General features: G+C 37.9%; 1 pseudogene across 1 annotated transcript; it reads left to right on the forward strand.

The window, feature by feature from the left end:
* The first annotated feature begins 538 nt into the window (after positions 1-538).
* On the forward strand, positions 539-1273 carry LOC110300469 (annotated as a pseudogene). The gene has a single exon (XR_002378577.2). The product of XR_002378577.2 is annotated as a translationally-controlled tumor protein pseudogene (transcript).
* The last annotated feature ends 17736 nt before the right edge of the window (positions 1274-19009 follow it).

Genomic DNA, 19009 nt, shown 5'->3' on the forward strand with positions numbered 1-19009 from the left:
AGAATCAAATGAAAATTGGGTTCATTCACAAGTTGATGAAAATGTGTAAGCTGAACATATAGAAACAATAACTAAGGCTTCCCATTGCAGTTTTGTTTAGAGGGACCTTGAAGTTGATTTTTTTTAGTTGACTCATTAAGACAGGCATTCTAAGTAACTCTTCTCTGTCATCATTTGTATTGGTTTATTTTATTGTCAACTTGATGTAAAATAAAGTCAACTTGACAGAGAAAACCTCAACAGAAGAAATCACAGATAGGTCTATTTCCAATAATCTTATGGATTATCTTGATTGATGATTTATAGGAATGTGACTGTTTCGTCAAACTACAGTTTTAGTAATGTTCCTGGTATATATATATATATATACCTGGTATATACCAGGTCATATATATATATATATATATATATATATATATATATATATATATATACCCTGGCTTTTCCGCCCGCTCCCCCCTCCCCCTACGCGCTGCTCGGGCTGCACCGCGCTCGCTTCGGTGCTGTCAGGCTAGCACCGCAGTCCTCAGCCGTCACCATGATCATCTACTGGGACCTCATCAGCCATGACGAACTGTTCTCTGACATCTACAAGATCCGGGAGATCGTGGACGGACTGTGCCTGGAGGTGGAGGGCAAGATGGTCAGTAGAACAGAGGGTGCCATNGATGACTCGCTCATCGGTGGAAATGCTTCCGCTGAAGGTCCGGAGGGCAAAGGTGCCGAAAGCACAGTAGTCACTGGTGTTGACATTGTCATGAACCATCACTTACAAGAAACCAGCTTCACAAAAGAGGCCTACAAAAAGTACATCAAAGGCTACATGAAATCCCTCAAGGCCAAACTTGAAGAGCATAAACCAGAACGAGTAAAGCCTTTTATGACTGGAGCTGCAGAGCAGATTAAGCACATCCTTGCTAATTTCAATAACTACCAGTTTTTTATTGGTGAAAACATGAATCCAGATGGTATGGTTGCTCTCCTGGACTACCGTGAAGATGGTGTGACTCCATTCATGATTTTCTTTAAGGATGGCTTAGAGATGGAGAAATGTTAACAAATTGGATCTATCACCTGTCACCATAATTGGCTTCTGCTTACCATCCATACAACACCAGGACTTAGGACAAATGGGACTGATGTCATCTTGCGCTTTTATTTTGACCTTGATTTATTTGGAGTGGTGGCATTGTTTTTTTAAGGAAAAAAAAAAACATGTCATGTGGGTTGTCTAAAAATAAAGTGCATTTAAATCCAAAAAAAAAAAAAAAAATGACCCTGAACATGAGACATTGAGCAAGTCAACAAACATAATTATTTGTTTATCCTCATGGTCCCCATCTTATGTTTCTGCCATGACTTGCCTTTTTAATAGACTATTATCTGAAAGGAATGCTTCCCACTTCCATCTATTTGGCCACCATGTTTATCATAACAACAGAATGAAACTAGAACAGTAGTGAACAGTGAGAAGTTTTCCCCCTACTTCAGAAAGTAGTGACTAAATACTTTTTGTTATAGCAGAGGACAGTTGCTATCAGGGAAACTCTCATTTGCAATAGTGTACAAGGCAATTCAGAGTACATAAGATGCTTTATGTCCATTTTGCTATTAGCTCCAAAGTAGGTCATAGAACCTAGATACAATTATGTTTGAAGAAAATGTATCAATGAGTCTCTAAGATGTTATTTATTATTATTGTTATTATTATTATTATCAGTTTTACTACTACTACTACTACAACTCAAGTTGTTTTCTGTTGCAGTATTTGTGATTGTTTATCTTGATTGATGACTAATATCAATAGCACAATGCCTGAACACAGCTTAGATAATGAGTTTATATTACCTTAAGATTCTGGAGGAATAGAGTTCAATATTTTGTGAAGGAAAGAAATGATAGCAGGAGCAAGAAATAGGTATATCACATTTTTATTCCTTACACAGGAAACAGAAAACAGAAGTTCAAGGGTAGAAGTCATTAAAACCTACCCATAGTGATGAGAATTCTTGAGGAAAGCTCTGTCTTTTACTGCTTTATAACTTCCTCCAAGCTGCACCACCAACTGGGGAATAATTGTTCAGGTATATGAGTCCATAGGGAACAGTCCATTCAAGCCACAGTGAACTTTGCTTGAGCTTGATGATAGCTGCTGCTGTCTGCTATAAAATCACTACTTTCTGAATTGCTGGAATTTAGATTTATGTTTTCAAGAAAACACAATGAATGACAGCTACTTAAAAAAAATTATCTCCATGTCCCTATTGAACAGAGGGAAGGGGAAGGTCACTTATTGTCTTCTTTTCTCCTTTCTATCAGAAAATACGAGAACAATACCCTTTTAAAGAAAAAAAAATGGTTTAGAATCCTAGATTACAGTCCCTCATTTCAGGGAAGTCAAGGCTGCTGGGGCATGCAGTAGCTAGTCTCATCTACACAGACAAGAGAAAAGAGCAATGACACATTGAATGGTTGTTAGCTATCAGCTCACTATCTCTTCATTCACTCAGGATTCCAGCCCTTGAAATGGTCCAGGCCATTTCCAGTGTAGCTCTTGACACTTTAATTAACCTAGTTAAGATATTTTCTCATAGGCATACCATTATAGTCTAACTTAGTCTAAATAATAACTCATTGAGATTTCTTCCTAGTTAATTCTTACAATTTGTCAAACCAACAAAGATATTTAGACATCACCACCCATTCGGGTTACAATTGATCTTTATTTGAACAGCTAGAGATATCTAATAATTAAAGTGGTTTATTGTTTTCTCTAATATCATCTTCCAAAAGAATCCAAAAGGTACAAAATTCTATGGAAACTGAAGAAGTTCAGATACTTGCCTTCCCACACATGAACAAATTATATGTGACAGATGCAACTTAACAGTCAAGTCTACCTTAATCCCAACTCTGAACTCTTTTCCTTGGACATAGTTTGTTCTTTCCCTTTATAAAAGGCCATGCTGTTTGATTTCCACTTTAATTATACTGAAATGTGGTTGGACAATTAAGAAGCAATTATATCAGAGGGTCTCTGCTATTAAGGATGTATTAACACATTTCTACCAAGTTTATATCAGGTCTTACTAAAGTAAACTCTCATAAAAACACCCTGACTAGACCTCTCACTCTCCTGAACACCTTTCTAATTGTCTACTATGAATTAAATTATAGTAAAGCCTCCATAAGTTGTTACTGCCCTATCTAGGACTTCCTGGCTTTCCACATCATAAATCAAAGTAATATACTCTTCTTAATTAATTACCTAGTCTCAGGTAGGTACAATAATAGAAAAAAAGGATAAAAAAAATCCTGTACATGATGGCAATATGTCCCTCCTTCTTTATACTTTGGTATCTTATTCTCAAGCCCCACCCTACCTCAATCTGAAGGGAACATGTGCACAGTTGTCAACATTTTGGAAAAAGTACTTTCTTTCATCCAGTTGGCAGTCTTCCACTTTGATCCAATGTCCATGGATCTTCCACTTGGCACAGAAGTTATCTCTGCTATTTGGAGATCAAGTGCAAAGCTATTCAGTAAATGCTGATTTGAAAGTTCAGGAATTTATGACAAGCTCTGACTCATGGGACCTCATATCACAACTGTCATCATAATTAGAGTTAGTCTAGAAATCCCTTCCTTCCTCTGAACTAACAGATAGCATTTTAATAAAAATTTACAGCTCCAATTCATTATGAAGGAAAAAAAATAACCTCACAATATTTTGAATTGACCTTATTCTAATGTGATATGTAAAACACCTCTTAAATATAAATTATATTTGAAATAACAAATTACATTATTCATAGCATCCTCAAACAAATCACAGCCTGTTGAAATTTATCTTTTGCATTACATACAAGCCAAAGCCTAGGCTGACACACTGAAAGCCTTATGAGTTCTTTGAAACACAGGTGCAAAAGACTTCACAGATGATTAATGCCTAGTCTGAGGCTCACCTTCCATACATGTTTAGGCCTTGAGATCAGGCTATCAGGACAAAGACTAGCTGGTATATTTCAGATTTGTACATGGTGGATTCTCGGTTAGCTCAGCATTTGGAAGCTCTATGACCTTTGACTTCAACTTGGAGTTAGGAAACCACTGACTCTTTCTTCATAAAGGGTTGATCATTTGTGTGCCAAATCAGAGTAGATATTGAGAACTAAGTGTCTACCTGATCATTCCTTAACCTATCTAACAGTATATTTTGCATTTGGTTATGCTATATCAAACCCTCCTGGGAATATCTAGAGATAATGTGTAGAAGTGGTGTTTTCCAATTATAGAGATGAATGGATGAAGACTGATCATTTTAGAAAATATGAGACCCTTGATACAAAGTGAATAAGAGCTAATGGCAAAAGCACATGAAGCATCTCTTCTTTTGCTGTGTCTATAGACTCCATGTGGCAGGATAGCATTTTATTACATGTATAATTTGTACCTCAATAACCTCTGGAATCATTCCAAGTTACCCTTCAATCCAAACATGTACCATTTACTTCAGAGAACAATCAAAAATCACTTGTATTTTAAACTACATAAATCACAGTTCTGCAAAACATAACTATAATATGGGCAGTGGATTTATCTAAGTTGGTAGTGTTCTTGGATTTATTCCAATTCACTACAAAACTGAGCAGAGGCTAGTATCTGTGCCTATAATCCAAGAATTAGGATTGGAGCACACAGACATTATGACACCAAAGTAGAGATCAGAAGACCACCTGAAAGACCCATATCAGTCATTCACATAGGTTCTGGAGATTCTATGTATTTTATTAGGCTTGGTGGCAAGTGAATTAATTTGTGGAGCCATCTCACATGACCAAGTTGGCTAAACTTTATAGTTGACTTGAGAGATCTGTAATCAACTTAAAGACAGACCTTTGCTCAGGCTTGTAAACTTATTGCACAAAAGAGTTAATTGAAGAGAGAAGACTCTCCCCCATATCAAGTAGCATCTAGCATCAGCTCACATGTAAAGACATCCAACAGTAAAACAGTGTCAACAGAGAGTCTTTGCTGCTTCATGGTGAGTGTGTCTATTCTACAGCTGTCATTGCTATTTCGGCTACCTTTCTTTACTACCAGAATTTAACAAGGTCTGCTAAACAGCACCTCTCCAGGAGTTCTCTAAGCCTTCAGCAGTAGATCAGCACTGCTTAGGCATCCAGACTTATGAATGGAGCAGATACTGAGCCTTGTAGACTGAGCAGAGTTTTAGGGGTCCATAGTGTGTCAACAGTCATTATTGGATTTCCAATCCCTATAGTATAAGCTAACCTAATAAATCTCCTTTTATAATGTATTCAATTTTCTTCCTCTAGAGAGGACTAACACATGGACTACCTGGTTCTGTTCTTCTGAGTGATGCAAATGTATATCTTATAGGAGTTTTTGCTGGGTGCGATTAATAGTGTTTATGCCAAAACTGCAACAGATGAACCTTGAAGGTTTAGAAAGATGACTGTCTTAGTTTGCTTTTTATAGCAATGACAAATATTATGAACAAATTAACTCAAGGAGGAGTGTCTTATTTCACCTCATAGTTTTCTTTTCATAATGAGGGGACCTTAGAGGCAGAAACTCAAGGAAGAGCCCTGCTGGTAAGAACTGATCCAGGGTCCACGAAGGAATGTTGCTTAGTAGATCATGGCTAGCTTATCCTACCTTTTTTTTTTTTTCAGTGTAGGCCAACGAACTTGTGGGAACTATGCACAGTGTCCTAGCCCCTCCCATTTTAATCATTAAGGAAGATAGTGACCAAAGGCCAACCTGACACAGGCAGTTCCTCACTTGGCATTTTTCTCAAGCCAGGTTATTAAATCACATATGAAGGTGACAAAACAATCAAACAAAAAAGTAACCAGCACAACAACTAAAATTGAGTTGACCAAAGACTGTCATGGGAAAGGGAAGAAGTTTAGATATGGGAAAACCTTGGATGCGAAGAAAACTGGCTCCAAGATATCTTCACATGGTGGCAAACATTTTCTGCCATCCTATAAACCGTGACACCCAAGCCTCTTGTGTTTTGCGCATTCTATAGAAGGGAAGGCTCTTTGAATCTAATATGTATTTTCCTCCACTAAACAAACTGCCCCTAAAACTAGAACTATAAAATTAACAGGTTAAGAGATGATTCACTGCTAAAATTAGATTTCTGGGGCAAATATTCTTCATGCCAAGACAGAATTAATTAATTAAGCGCAGAAGGAAAGTACCTTAAGAATGTATAGCTGAGGGCTAGGTATTATGATTTTATCCACAAATATATCATTTAATTCTTGTGAATATTGAATGATAGCAATGGACTGAAACTCTGAAACTGTAAGAAAGCCACATTTAAGTGTTTGCCATTGTAAGCATTGCCTTGGTCATGGTTTTTCTACACAGTGATAAAACCCTAAGACATGCTCAAAGGCTACTTGTTGAAATAATTTCAGATTAATTCTTCTCAGATGCCTAGAGTTTATGTTAAGATGTAATAAATAAATAAATAAATAAATAAATAAATAAATAAATAAAAGCCAAGGTAGCACAAATAATCAACACTTGTATTTTGTTTTACTAGAATGTTAATGAAAGACAGCATGCTTTATAATAGAGGAATTATATGAGGTGAGGAAAATTTTTAATGGCTAAATATTTTTACTACTCTAGCAGAGGATCCATTTTGATTTCCAGCACTGATATTTGGCAGTTCACAATGATCTGTAACTCTAGTTGAATGGTATCCAATATTCAATTCTTGCCTCTGTAGGCACTGCATTCACATTTACAAAACCACAAGCAGACATACATACAAATAAGTTCTTCCTATGAGAAAGTACAATTTGTTTATTGGAAGATGTCTTCATAAATGCAAAAAATAAATAAATAATGAAATAAGAAAATTAGTATCCCCTAAAACCAAGTAATAAGTGGATTACTTATAAGAGAAAGGTATAGCTGGTGTCACAGAAAATTATAATTCAAATCAAAGGTGGGGTTGAGTTACCAAACATTACAACTGAAGATTACAGGAGAAAGCCCATTCCCAGCGGTCTATGAGATAAGGGTAAGAACTGTGTATGGATAGAAAAGTTGTACAGTATTTGCTGAGTTTCTAACTCATGCTGGATTCTGAATTATGCAGATTTTCTACTTTTTCTAACTAAATAAACCTATCCTCACTGTTTCAGTGTTTTTGATAGGGAAATTAAATTTAATTAATAAATACTAAAATCATATTCAGTTAATTGTCTTTACAAAATGTACATGTGATTTTGTGTGGATAGTAGCATGTATGAAGGTGCCCCCTGTGTGAAAGAGCATGTGCACACATGCTAATATGAATTTGGAAGTCAGAGTGCAACATTGGGTCATTGTGAGAAATACCCCCTCTGACACAAAGTCTCTCACTGACTTGGTGCTTACCAACTATGGCTGTTTCCCCAGCTTGCAATTACAAACATATGCTCCAATGGACTGCTTTTTGGGGCCATTTTTGGGGTTTCTTGATATTTATATGATGCTAAGTATGTACAAAAACAGTAGATTTATTATATAGTATTTGACTTTGTTCATGGATCAGGCCATTATTGTAAGATTTAAACAGGAAGGTATAAGATTGGTCACTGTTAAGATAACTCAGTAGATAAAGTGCTTCCCTTAAAACTATGAGAATTTGTACTCAATCCTCAAAACCTACTTAAAACATTTAGGTGTGATGCCTAGCCTACTTAGCAAGTTTCAGGACAGTGTGCCATACTTTCATAAAACATTTTCTTTGGCCTCTACAGACAAACACACACACATACACATACANACACACACACACACACACACACACACACACACACACACACACATACACACACACACACACACACATTTCTGTATAGCCATGGAAAGATTTAACAGTGAAGACAAAAACTATGAGATCAAAGAAAGTATATTCAAATTGTGCATTAGAGTATGTGTCAGCTTTCAAAACATGTAACAAATAAATACTTCAGAAAACAGAAAATAGGAAAATAGAGAACATCTCTTGTGTCTCTACGTCACAGAATTATAGAGAGACCTGGGGAGATATAAATGTGGTTTTACAGTGTGTGTGATACTACTACTGGGTAATAAAAACCAACAGAAACCTGAAAAAACCTACAGAGGCAAGAACTGAATATTGGATACCATTCAACTAGAGTTAAAAGTCATTGTGAGCTGCCAGTTTTTCACTATGGTATCATGTGCCTGTACTACACAGTTGAGAACTTACACTATACTTGTGCTCTTCAGTGTTGTGGATTACATAAACTATACTTTGCTCTACTGTTCTCAAGCTAGTGATCCTTCTGTCTTACCTTGTCCTCACTCCAGACATGCATATCTCTGCTGCAACATGATTGATCCCAACTGAGATCAAATTGTTCCCTAAAATGTTGAAGACTACTAGGTTCAAAAAAAAGTTATTCAACCTTCCTTCATGTTAGGCACTAGGAACGAAGTGTTTGGCCTCATATTTAAGAAACTCATTCAATCACTACTCAGACCAACACTTCTAATGAAGTTAGTGATATGTTTATATCTTATGTGCCTGAGCACTTTATATACCATAGCAATGATAAGACATCTGGGATCACACACTTCCTACAACATAACTATTTATGGATAAAGACTTTCCCCCTCTCTTTTATGCATTTGCATGTGTGTTTTATCCATGTGTGTATATCTTTTTAAAGTCTATGCTTGACTGTATGTGAAATGGTGAGTGTGTGTGTGTGTGTGTGTGTGTGTGTGTCCATGTATAAGCCAGAAGTTGAAACAAGGTGTATTTTCCTTTTGCTCTTCATATTTTCATCAGTTACAATCTGACATTGAACCTGGAACTCACAGAGTTTTATAGGCTGGCTTGCCAGAGAGCTGCAGGATCAACTTGTCCCCATCTTCCCAACATTTTGATTATTGATGCATACCACGATACTCTGTTTTTTATGCATTCTTGAGACCAAAGCTCATTTCATCATGTTTGTACAAGAACTCTATCTACTGAGCTCATTTCCCAGTCCTTGGATGGAAGATTGCTGTAGAAATGGAAAAAGAAGATGCAAGATTGTGATCAGTTTACTTGTAAAAGTATTACAACTGTCAGATAGTTCCAGTTGAGACCAAAGACACCATAAGTAAAAAAAAAAAAAAAAAAAAAAAGGCCTGAACTTATGGAGGAAATTTATGCTTACTATTCTGTCTGCATAACTGTTAGAATGCCTGGTGTTATTCCTCAGTTTTAAGGAAGAAGTTATACAAGTAGCCCCTGACGACAGCCAACAAAATATAAGAATTCTTTCACATTCTTTGTGTAAATAACAGCAAATGGCCATAAACTCAAGTTCTTCAGGCTGCAGAAATAATTGAGTAAAGAGAGATAGATAGATAGTCTCATTTGTGTCAGCAAACCACAAAAATAATAATGATTTTTTCCAAACTACAGCTGCTGCACTCTAGTCTGACCACAGACTTCCTATTAGTCTGTTATTGTTTACTGTGATCCAGATCTCCTTCTGAAAGGATTCCTTGATTTAATTCTATAATCCTGCCCATATCACTTTACCCAGAACAGAAAAAAGCACTAGATTCCTGAGTTTACTACCTGAATTAATGCTTTTCTGATGATGGGAACCAGTTAATTTTCAAACAGGATGCCTGTAGTCTCTGAAATTTGTATTTGAAATCACAATTGCTAAAATTGTAATTGCTCTTGTATTCATGGTAATGGTGAAATAGTATATGGTTTCCATCTTATTACTGCCACACGATAGGATTCTGACCCAGGACTTGGAATCTAGCTCTTTGATTAAACTGCTGTTGCACAATCAGGAGGACCTGTGTCCAGATGACCAGCACAATGCACAAAGTTGTGTATGGTAGCACATGACTGTAATCTTCCCTTTGGCAATGCAAAGTCAGGCTACTACCTGACATAAAATCATTGGCCTACTTAACTGAATTCATGAGTTCCATGTTGAGTGAGAAACACTCTCCAAATATCATTAGATAGAAAGAGATTGAAGAAGTTTAAGAAGACACCTGTCATTGATCTCTGGCCTGTAAAATACTGCAGCACACAGAGATGCAAACATACCCACACCCACACTTATGTACACACATATAAATACAACACACACACACACACACACACACACACACACATAAACACACACTTTGGAGACTCTTTCATAAAGTTAAGTATTAATATATATTAGCAGATTTCTGACAAGACTGAGAGTAGTATGTATTGGTCATGTCTGCATTAAACAACTTTTGTTTGTTAAGTTACTTGTCTGAGAATGTATATAATAAATACAGAATTCTATAATTTAGTGTTGATACCAAAAATCATTTACCAAGGCAGAATAGGAACAAAGATCTTAATTGTTAAGCAACTTTGATAGGTTGTATAGTATGGAAAAACACATTTTGTATTAGTAGAGAAACAAGTAGCATAGAGTTGGTGTGGACCAGAATGGAAAGGAAATTGAGAGCTAACAGCAGTGACACGAGACCATAGTGACAGAGAGTATGTCCAGGCTGGTTCAGGCCTGTGACAGGAATTAAGCTTGTAGGCAGGCCCAGGGTTTGTAAGCTCTGGACTCTGGACAGGCACGATCCAACTATTGATCAGTGTGGAGGCCACAGCAGGAAGAGGGTGGCAAGCTCGAGACTTGAAGCCTGCTGCAGCAGGGGAGTTTTGACCCATTCCATTTCCTACCTTGGTGAGTCTGCAGAGTGGGAGACAGGCACATACACATGTGCCCTTGAGACACCAGGCTGTGCACATGGCTCAGACATAAGCAGGTGGGGCAGAACTTCCTCCTAGGAGCCAGGGAAGTTTGCTATTTGCTTCTGGGTCTGGTCCAGCACTGCCCTGTCCCACCTGTCAGAGTACAAGGTGGGAGAGACAAGGGAAGCAGCTGAAGTAGCATTCAATATCCTACCAATGTGATGGGTGGGAGGCTAGTACTCACTTCATGAGTCTGCAGCAGAATGGGAGAACGAGAAAGGGAGAGAGAGAGCCCAAGTGAGGGCATGTGTGCATGAAAGAGTACAAGTAGAGGGACAGATGGCCACAGTAGCAGTGGGAATCTCAAAAACAGAGTCCCAGACAGAGTGTGGAAAGCACAGGGGAGCAGGGTGAAAGCTGCCTCTTTCAGGGCTGCTACAGATTTAGAACTGAGAGACAGGGATGCTGTCAGCCTTGGCAGACAAAGCAAAGAGCCCCACAAGTGAGAGAGCACAAGTGTAGGGGCAGATAGTTACACAAGGGAAAGCAATCTCTCAGCAGACAGAGCTCCTCCTGCTGGTGCTTGGTCAGACATGATTTTCAGGTGGTGAACCAGGAGCAGAGCAAATGGGTAGAGAATGAGGGAGAGGGGAGGGGGAAGCCTATGCTATAGATCACTAGTGAGAAAGTTGTTTTAAAGTGGCAATTTAGTGGCCATGTAGAGATATCGTTTGTTGCTTATTGGGACTTAGACTCGGGGTATCCCAGAAGTAGGGACAAGGTGGCAAAGACCAACCTATTGGGTGAGAGTAGGATTATTAACTACCCCTACCATCATTCTGAGAATGCAATTAATAACCAGAGAGATTGACAGCCAGGCCAGATAGTCAGGTTGTCACATGGTGGTCTGGGGGCATGCTCTGGGCTGGTGACCTAAGCGACAAAGAGCCATTCACCCAGGCCTGGTAATTCTCAGCAGCAGGAAAGGAAACATCTTGGAGAAGAGAGGAAAATCTGCATCCCCAAGTGTAGCACAGGGTAGATCCGAGCTCAAGAACTCTCTCATGTATCCATGGGTACATTTGAACAGACCAGTAGGGAGAGGGTGCTTACTGGTTCTCCGAAGTAGTAGCGGGGGCGGGGCGGAATGCAAACCTGCAGAGTTTCTAAATCCCAGTTATGTAACCAAATTCTGTGTTTATTAAAAGATAAGGGGAGAAGGATTGTTTTGATGAGGGTGTAGTCAGGTATGCGGGAAGGGGTTATCTCCATGGTCCTATGTAGAGGCATCCCTTTCCCCTGAGGGACAAACCACATGATGGTATATAGTATAAAGTAGAGTTTACTCAGGGTATGGGGAGGAGAGTTGAGAGGGTACTAGAGAAAGAAACAGAAAAAGGCAGGCAGGGAGGGATGGAGGGAGGGAGGGAAGGAGGGAGGGAGGGAGAGAGAGAGAGAGAGAGAGAGAGAGAGAGAGAGAGAGAGAGAGTATGAGAATGAGCATGTGGAGATAGAGGGGTGAGGGGAAAACGGGAAGGGGCTAGAGGAAGGAAGCAAGTAAGGAGGTAAGAGCAAGAGAGAGCAAAGGGGGCTAGCAACACCTTTTATAGCGAGTCAGGTATACCTGGCTATTGCTAGGTAACTGTGGCTCAGAGCTTAGACCAAATGCTAACAGTCAACCTCAGGCATTCCTCAGTGATAGTTTCATTATGTTTTGAGGCACCATTGCTTCATTGGCCTAGAACTTTCCTATTAAGCTAAATGGGATCCCCCCCCAACCATTTTACAAATGCTAGGATTACAAGTGCATCCCATCTTGCCTTGCATTTGTGCAGGCTCAAGTACAGAATTCACATCTTCATGCTTGCATAGCAACCACTATGCAAACTGAACTGTCTTCCTAACCCCATAAAAGTGTCAACTTGGTCATGCTCAACCCTGCTTGTCTGCTAACTTTCCTTCCCCTTTTTGCATGTTTTCAGTTGGGTTTGCCATATTGAATTTTCCTGGTGAGTTGTGAAAGACAGAGGGCATTAAGCAATCTGCAACTCCTTGTGCCTGGTACACTGACTTGCTTCCATCAGGCATAGACCTAGAATGTCTTGCCATTATCATTGCCCCAGGGATCTTGGCTCCTTGACCTGCTTCTGTTTTCCTGAGTTCTGCAGTCTTCCTCTGTGTATCCAGATGCTCTTGTACACTTGGCTGGAAGGATGAAGCAGAATCTGAAATGGGCTGGGTCTGCAGGACCCTATTCAATCTGTGAGTGCAGCAGGAATGTTGGAGAGGAAGGGAGACCTTCTCTGAGGATTTTATTGTGCCTTCTTTTAGAAGGCACTCAGTGATCAGTCGTCTTAGACAATCTTAAGTGAAACACCTTGTGTGCATATACTTCATTCTAGGTAGACAAGGGTATGTATGAACATTGGACAGTCTAAAGGATTTTTCAGACAAAATGTATATCATTGATTCTAGTTTATAGTACTAGGAATGCTTCATTTTCATGGAGAGGGATTTCAGGAATCTCAGGTTACTGGCCATATTCTATTGGGAAAGAGGAAGTTGAACTTGTAGGTTTACTAAGGATTATGTAACCTTCCTCAGGGAATAGGAAGCCCTGCTGCAAAAGGAACTCTTCCATTTTGCAACAATGTCAGAGGAGATATCTGTACAACTTAGACTGTGACTTTAAATTCAAAAGTTTCTCTACACTCATCTGCACCTGAACTTGCCTCCAAGAGGAATGTCCATGCCTCTTGACAATGTCAGCAATGGTGAAGTGAAGATTTTTAGGATGTAATTTTGGAGTTTTATTTCCTGCTATGTATTTCTACTTACTTTGATTTTCCTCATCAATTCTCCCTGAAAGAACACTAATCCAACTCACTAGGTCATGTGAGTACTAATGGGAAAAAAAATCAATGGGATTAGACAGTAGAAAGAGACCTAGAAAGTTTGAAGGGATATGACCATGATTTAAATCTCACAAGTAATCAAGATGGTTTAACCAGCCACCAAGCATTATCATCTGATAATAATAGCCAGGACCCACAGGGTAGAAACAAACTCCAAGTTTCCACTGACCTCTACACATGCAAATAATCAAACAAATGAATAAATAATAAAATTACAAATAAAGTGTAAAGATTTATAAATATTATAATGATGTCCACTGTGTATGCTAAATATGCTCTAAATTTAAAAAACGATTAATGGTAGTGCCAAGCAATTCTGTACCAATAAATCTTTTTATGTTTTCTAATGTTTCTTTTCCGGCTGACTTAATACAAGGACTGAAGCACTAGCTTGAACTTAGCACACCCCAGACATGTTTTATTATTAAAATGGTTAAAGCATGCAAAGGGGTGTTTATGATAGCAGACTGATGAATAATTTCATTAAAGGTAGATTTTAATATCACTGTAATTCAGACTTTTTCTTCAGCTAGACCAAGCAAAGTTCATATGTGCTCAGTTCAGTGCTTCTAAGGACTATTCAAATTCTTGCACTAGGCAAGTACTTATACAAGCATAGCTATGCATCTTCACCCATTGTCAGGGAAATCTGGACATCCTTGATGCTGACTACAAGCTGGCTCACTGTGCTTTCTTGACTGATTCAACTTTGCATAGATAGGGGTAATCTATTCCGGTTACTGAATCAATCAATGATGATTCACAGAAGGCAGGATGAAGAGCTTTTATAATGGATGTTACCTCAACACAAAGCCGCAACCTTTCAGCTTTACTTTAGGCAGTCTTTCAGAAGATTACAGGAAAATCTATGATGTGTCTGTGCTATGGGGCACAGGGTACTGAGTCTATGAAAATTGGGACCTGTTCTTCTAGAACATATGGTGTAGCTCTCAGTGAAGTAAAATTTTGGTTTCCATAATATCATTGAACTTAAAAACCCTCCACAATTTGGGAAAGAAATAATGATCAAACATTAAGATTTCAAATTACCAGTCATTAAAATTAGCATTCACATATTTTTTGTTGGACATATGTTGGCTAAGGTTAGAAAAATATTTTTTCTTAACTAGGCAATAAAGTTTATGTTAGATCAATTTAATATGGCATACTTATAGAAAAGGATATGTCTCCATACATATTTTTGAATTCAAAATACAATAGCCAATTAAATGTGCAACAGAGACAGAGAAGACACCTTCCCACCAGCAAATAAGTCTCTTGCCATGGATGTGTTAGGAAACAGGAGGTTTTTTGGGTTTGTGTGTTAGTCCTGTATTAGTTTGGAATTTATAATTCTATAGGAAATATTAAAAATATTTAAATCTCTGTATGATTTTTTAAGTTTAAAATCAAAATTGTAAAAGTGATTTTTCCTCAGTGAGTTCAATGAGAATTCCAATTTCTCTTTGAAAAATAACTTTTAATCCTTATTGCACATTATAATAACTTGAGTACTGTTGCTGCTCAATTTGGAGTTAATTGGCCTAAACTGAATCTTGACCTCCAGGTTATTTTTAACACTCATCTCTCACCAGCTAATGAAGGAAGCAGTGAGGATAGAGAAGCAGTGAGGATAGAGAAGACATGAACTTTACTTCTAAACAGATTGACACAAATGCTTTGTAATGAACATTAGAGTTGGTAAATAAAAATTGTAACAATAGCACCTAGAAATTTGTATAGAAACAGATTACATGTGAGTCAATGAGTGTCAACATCTAGTGTCTTAGGGTCCCAAACGTAGAGTCACTTTAATCAGGACACAGGGGTCACACAGCCATAGTCAGCCAATGCACACTTTATTCAAAGTTTCAGCATCTTTTATTCAGAAAGCAAAGTAAATATTTTCCTACCACTTCCAGTTTATACCAGATGCTGTTTACCTAGCAATAGCTTATCTTGGTTCAAGCTGATCCAAACCTCCTTGCATACTATGAAATCTGTCTGCAGTCCAACTCTTAGATGTGTTGCTTCTTATAATTAAAAACAAAGGTACTTTCTCTTGGGAAAAGAATCCTGAAGGCCACTTCCTCAGGCTTGCTGCTTACTTGGCAGAACACCAGGATTCTCTGCTTGAGAAAGTAGGCTACCTCAGACTCAATCTGCTGGGAACGACAAACGCTTCAGGTTGCCTCAGAGCCAGCTAGCTGGGAGCAGGAGCCTCATGCTATTTCTCTACAAAGGAGAATAAATTTTAACAAATCATTACAAATAGTACATGGAGAGATGGCTCAGTGATTAAGAGTGAGTGCTTCTTTTGCATAGCACATGAGTTCAATTCTCAGAACCCATGTTGAATTTCTCAAAACTGCCTAAACTTCAGCTCTAGAAGGTCCAATTTCTCCTATGGCCATTGAAGGCACAGACACTCACACATACACACTCTCACACATATATACATAAGTTAACATGATAAAATAAATCATTTAAAAGGCAGGTTTTAAAGGTATAAAACATTTGTCCTTATTTGAACATAAACCAACAAACCAGCATATCTGGAAGACAATACCAAACATTTAGATATTTAACCAACGTCCTTCAGACAATAAATTGACAAACATATTTCTATATTTATTAAAAAATATTTTGAACTAAATTCTTGAAAATATAGCACACCAAGATTTGTGTGAATCAGTAAAATAAGTGTTTTAGGGATTTTTATCAATTTCAGTACTTCATTAACATAAAGGACAAATGTTTAAAATTCTTTGTCTATATTTTCTTCATAAACAGAAAATAAAAATATGCTTAATGTAAATAAAAATCAGAGCAAATACCAGAAAAAGTAAATTAAGAATCTAAAGCTGATACTTTAGAAATATTTTTATTTTTTATTATGTTCTACATATTTTTGGATTGAATAATATTATATTCAATTTATAATTGAAAATTCCAAAGCAAAACATTAGTTCATTTTCACAGGCAAAGTGAATATTAATATTAAGATTCAGAACATCTAATGTCTCCATGTACTTCACACCATTAAAAGAAGAAAGACATAGTCACAAATTACTTTTGTAATGATTATGAATGTGACAACTTGAGTGACTGACAAATTTTTGAATAACTGACTCAAAATTAAATTGAAAATTAAAATTTAATTAGAAAATGTAAACAGCCTTATATTTCATAAGTGAAATCAAAATTGAATATATGCTTCTCAATAATAATGATATTTATACAGGTTATAACATGGATGAAATGATACTATCCTGTTGCAGTAAATCTCCACCTGAATATGCCAGGCAATGAAAACAAAACACAGTTAATATGATTGCATGTTGTGTGCTTAGATTGGACAGATCTATCGCTACACTACCATCTTCCACATCTTTGAGACCCCTTAGAACTTGCGGTTTCTCCAGGACATGTGCTTCTGTTCCACTTTTCTTCTTCTCCCTCCTCTTCTGCATCCTCTCCCTCTTCCATTTTCTCCTTCCTCTCCCCTCTTCCACTCCACCTTCCCTTTTATATGCCCAATCATTAGCTCTCCTTTATTTTACAAATTAAGGTGGGAAGCAGGTTTAGAGGAAATCACCTGAGTGCTGACTCATTCCTTGTTCACAACCCCTCACAGGAGAACAGATTTAACATCAAATATAACTAGCCCCAGAGCTATCCGCAACACTATCTCTGGACAGTCTTCACACTGCTTGTCCTGAAAGGTGTATGACTTGGAATCTTCCTGTTAAATAATATATGCACATCATCATCAGAAATGGAAATGATAGACTAAGAAACATTCTGATTAAGTAAACATAATAAAACCTTTTCTTAAATACCAGCTATCAAATTCATTGGTGATAACTATATATATATTGTATATTTTGAGACAGCATTTCTCTGTGTAGCCCTGGCTGTCCTGGAACTCACTCTGCAGACCAGGCTGTCCTCCAACTCAGAAATCCACCTGCCTCTGCCTCTCAAGTGCTGGGATTAAATGCATGGACCACCACTGCCCAGTCAAGGCAACTCTTTTAAAGGAAATTGAATTGGGGCTGGCTTACTGGTTTTGAGGTTCCACCCATTTTCATCATGATGGGAATGATGGCAACATGCAGGATGGCATGGAACTGGAGGAACTGAGAGTTCCGTAAGACTAGCTTCCGGGCAGCTAGGACGAGGGTCTCTAAGCCCACTCCCACAGTGACATACTTCCTCCAACAAGGCCACACCTTCTAATAGTGCCATTTCCTGGGTGAAGCTTTTCAAACCCCCACAGGTTCCAATAGAAAATTGGGCAAATTAGTAAATATTCTCCTTCATGGATCTGAAGATATGGGTTTGTAAAAATTGGGAAATAGATTTTAAAATAATTATGAAAAAAGAAAATACCAAGAGAGCCCTGCTGTCTCTCAGGTTTCTAATGTGGTGGAGTAGGAAGAACGATCAATGGAAAGTCAGGACAAAGTCATGGGCTATCTCTCAATGTAGATGTACTTAAAACTGTTTTTAGAACACGAGTGTATTGAGTATTTGTCTGTTGTTTTTGTTTTCATTTAGAGTGAGGAAATAGTTCATCACTGAAAGGGTAATCTCAACAAATGATTTTGGGACTAGATGAAGGTATATAAAAACCTATGTCTTTCTGCTCACTTCATACCACATAAAAACTGTAGGATGTGACTTCAAAGTAGATTGAAGTATCCTTATGATAACATGGCACCATCTCCATAGCCTGGAGAGATGCCTAAAGGACTCAAACTGCATAATTTGAACTTATAAAGATCTATTGAGTTGAACGTTAACAAAAACAAAACAAAACAAACAAACAAACAAAAATCCTGACCACTAAGAAGCAGCTATATGCAGCTGGTGAGATAGCACAGTCAGTAAGGGGCAGGATGCAAACACCAAAACTGCATTCAAAAGAGAAGAACTAAAAAAGACTGGGTTGGTAGTTTGTTCTTGTCATCTACATACTGGAGAAGTAAACAAGATAGACAGATCGCTGAGGCTTGCTTGACAGCCAGCTTTCCAAAAGTGATGAACATCTTAATAAATAAAATGCCTATAAATGTCTTAATAAACAAAAGAGATGGGCTATGACTTAACAAGGCAGCCAGGATAGACCTCTGGCCTCTATGTGCACATCTGCTAACAAGATATATACATATGAACACAAACATACACATACTTAAACATGTACATACATGCACATGAAAGACTCCAAAACTCCCAAAGGGAGGCACTTACTCAAGCCTCGGGTCAGCCGCGCACCCAAGAAGACACTGAGACCGGTACTTAAGATGTATAGAGA

The sequence above is a fragment of the Mus caroli genome, chromosome 1 (genome assembly GCF_900094665.2).
Source record: "Mus caroli chromosome 1, CAROLI_EIJ_v1.1, whole genome shotgun sequence".
Lineage (NCBI taxonomy): Eukaryota > Metazoa > Chordata > Mammalia > Rodentia > Muridae > Mus > Mus caroli.